The sequence below is a fragment of the Rhinoderma darwinii genome, chromosome 6 (assembly GCF_050947455.1).
Source record: "Rhinoderma darwinii isolate aRhiDar2 chromosome 6, aRhiDar2.hap1, whole genome shotgun sequence".
Taxonomy (NCBI): Eukaryota; Metazoa; Chordata; class Amphibia; order Anura; family Rhinodermatidae; genus Rhinoderma; species Rhinoderma darwinii.
The window spans coordinates 23,570,436-23,573,798 of record NC_134692.1 but is presented as its reverse complement, the minus strand read 5'-3'; the positions used below and the strand labels follow the sequence as shown (position 1 = coordinate 23,573,798).

The 3,363-nt window shown below is 49.1% G+C and overlaps 2 non-coding genes across 2 annotated transcripts; both read left to right on the top strand.

The window, feature by feature from the left end:
* The first annotated feature begins 1,566 nt into the window (after positions 1-1,566).
* TRNAG-GCC (transfer RNA glycine (anticodon GCC)) lies at positions 1,567-1,637 on the top strand. Its single transcript has one exon. It is a non-coding gene; the product is annotated as a tRNA-Gly (tRNA).
* Positions 1,638-2,053: 416 nt separating this feature from the next.
* On the top strand, positions 2,054-2,125 carry TRNAA-CGC (transfer RNA alanine (anticodon CGC)). Its single transcript has one exon. It is a non-coding gene; the product is annotated as a tRNA-Ala (tRNA).
* The last annotated feature ends 1,238 nt before the right edge of the window (positions 2,126-3,363 follow it).

Here is a 3,363-nt window from a genome sequence, read left to right as displayed (position 1 = left end):
CAGAAGACAAGAGGATCCTCCAGTGGGCTCAAGGCCCAACATGACAATAGTCTCCAGCCACAACACGGCCCATGAAGTCCAGCAGAGTTTACAATGAAATTAAAGTGGATCTGTCATCTGACTAGGCTCTCCTATATGAAGGCAGCATGATATGGGGACACGTCCACTCTCCTAATAGTAAAAACAGCAGAATTAAATATTGTGACATTTTGTTAGCGGCTCCCGCTAACAAAATGTCACAATATTTAATTCTGCTCCGATCAATGAAATCACCGGACTTATAGTTATGAGTCCGAAGTATTCGTAAGGGGAGCACTAACCCCTCTCAGCGGTGATTGATGTCTGGAAACTGTGCATCTGCATACACAGCAGCCTGTCAATCATTGTGACCAACGCAGGGGGAGACGGGGCACGCAGGGGGAGACGGGGGACACAGGGGGAGGCGCAGCGGAAGTGGGGAATGCAGGGGGGAACGCAGGAAGAGGCAAAGGGAACGTAGCGGGAGATGAGGGGAACGCAGGGAGAGGTGGGGGAGGCGGGGGGAACGCAGGGGGAGATGAGAACGCAGGGAGAGGTGGGGGGAACGCAGGGGGAGATGGGAACGCAGGGAGAGGTGCGGGGGGAGATGGGAACACAGGGGGAGACGGGGACACGGGCAGGCGCAAAGAACGCAGGGGGAGATGGGGGAATTCAGGGAAAGATGGGGGAAACGCAGAGGGAGACAGGGGAACATGGGGAGGCGTGGGAAAGCAGGGGGAGACATGGGGAGGCAGAGAGAGATGGGGGAACACGGGGAGGTGGGGGGAACGCAGGGGGAGATGAGAGAACGAAGGGGGAGATGGGGGGAACACTGGCTCGCACTTATGGGCACATTGGCTGGCACTGATGGGCACATTGGCTGGCACTTATGGGCACATTGGCTGGCACTGATGGGCACATTGGCTGGCACTTATGGGGATACTGTGGCTCGCACTTATGGGCATATTGGCTGGCACTGATGGGCACATTGGCTGGCACTGATGGGCACATTGGCTGGCACTGATTGGCACATTGGCTGGCACTGATCGGGATACTGTGACTCACACTTATGGGCACATTGGCTGGCACTTATGGGCATATTGGCTGGCACTTATGGGGACTCTGTGGCTGGCACTTATGGGCACATTGGCTGGCACTTATGGGGATACTGTGGCTCGCACTTATCGGCATATTGGCTGGCACTGATGGGCACATTGGCTGGCACTGATTGGCACATTGGCTGGCACTTATGGGGACTCTGTGACTGGCACTTATGGGGACTCTGTGGCTGGCACTTTTGCAGACACTGTAGCTGATATTTATGAATACAGTGACTTAAACTTGTGGGAATGTTTGTCATTTGTTGGGGTAAAATGTAATGGGATTCTGACACTTGTAGGAATACTGCATCTGACATTTATGGGGTCACTGTGGTTGGCATTTGCTTTACCTTGGATGTCATTGGTACCGTCACCAGTTATTGCTGAAGAATAGTGATGTTCTGCGTTCATTATGATAGTTGCAGAGGGAAGAGCTCAGTACAAGCAAGCATTGGTGGTTCAGTGGTAGAATTCTCGCCTGCCACGCGGGAGGCCCGGGTTCGATTCCCGGCCAATGCAGCTAAATTTTTTTTCCCCTTCGGTTTCCAACTATTTTCTGCAGTCAGTGGGAAGGACGCTGCCGGCAGGAGATGATAGGCTGACACATACTTATCCACACTGTATAATATGAATATTACTATTATGCTTATTACTGCATATATCCGGTTGTATACTCTATGTGTCTTAATATATTGACTGTACTTTACAGAGAACATATAAAACGTTGGTATTTTTAATATTACTATGATTATATAAATGATTACTATATGTGTTATAATAGCGTTCGTTTGTATTTTCTCTACGTGGATGGAAGCCGGCCGAGAGGAAAGGAGGGGAGGGGAGGGGAGTGGAGAGGAGGGGCTGGGTAGAGAGGGGGAGTGGCGATACAGAGCACTGACTTCCTATTCAGGTAACACGACTGACGCAGGCAGCTGGGGGATGTAGCTCAGTGGTAGAGCGCGCGCTTCGCATGTGTGAGGTCCCGGGTTCAATCCCCGGCATCTCCAGGTTTTTTGTTTTAGTGCTTTTTTGCTGCAGTTGTCAGCCTCATAAACACTTCCGTTTGTCGTCGACAGATCCGTGAAACATGACCCCACACTGATGGCTTCCGTGTGCAGTTCGTTGTTTCAACAGACCAAATTAATGAAATGGCCGAGACTGTTCTTTCAAAAACGGACAGGAGTAGGTCCTGTTCTATCTTTGTCAGAATTTCCACACAGTTCCGTTAAAACAACAGAAGTGTGCATGGCCCCATATAAATCAATGTGTCGGTGCTATCCGTTAAAAAAACGGATAGCACCCTGAAGAAAATAACTGAAGTGGGCATGGAGCCTTACGCCTCATGCACACGGTCGTGTGTGCGTCCGAGTCCCGTCAGTGATCCGAGGAAGGATAGGACATGTTCTATCTTTCCTCGGATCGGAGTCTCGAACCATTTTTCACGGACCCGATCCACCCGCTAAAGTGAATGGGTTCGTGAATCCGATGCCGTCAAAAACCGCTCGAGTGGCACAACGGTCATGTGAATGAGGCATTACTGTTTTTTTAAAATTTTGCACAGTAAGGCTGGATTCACACGAGCACATTACGCCCGTAATGGACGGAACGCATTTTGGCCGCAAGTCCCGGACTGAACACAGTGCAGGGAGCCGGGCTCCTAGCATCATAGTGATGTACGACGCTAGGAGTCCCTGCCTCTCCGTGGAACTACTGTCCCGTACTGAAAACATGATTACAGTACGGGACAGTTGTCCGGCAGCGAGGCAGGGCCTCATAGCGTCGTACATAACTATGATGCTAGGAGCCATTGTTTTACATTGTTTTCGTTTTCCATAATAAAGCATTTTGTAAGGGGAAAAAGCGTGTTTTTCATTATTTTTTTTTACTTGGGTCGCTATTGATCACGGTATCTAACTAGTTAAACAGGCGGGATCAAAGCAAACGTTAATCCCATTAGTTAGGGCAGGAGCAGCCCGACACCTGCTCACAGTGCTGTGGCATAATTACCCTTAATGACCGCTGTGAAAAGGCGTATGGGCGGACATTATGGGGTTAATATATTCATATATAAAATTATTGTCATCATTAATTATAATAGAAAAAAAAAAGAAGAAAATTAAGACAGAATAATACCCTGTAAGGGTATGTGCAATATTTTTGGTCATATTACTTGTGTTTAAAGGGGTTTTGACCCCAATATATTGGTGACATATCACATCAGTCTGACTGTTTGGACCCAGACCGA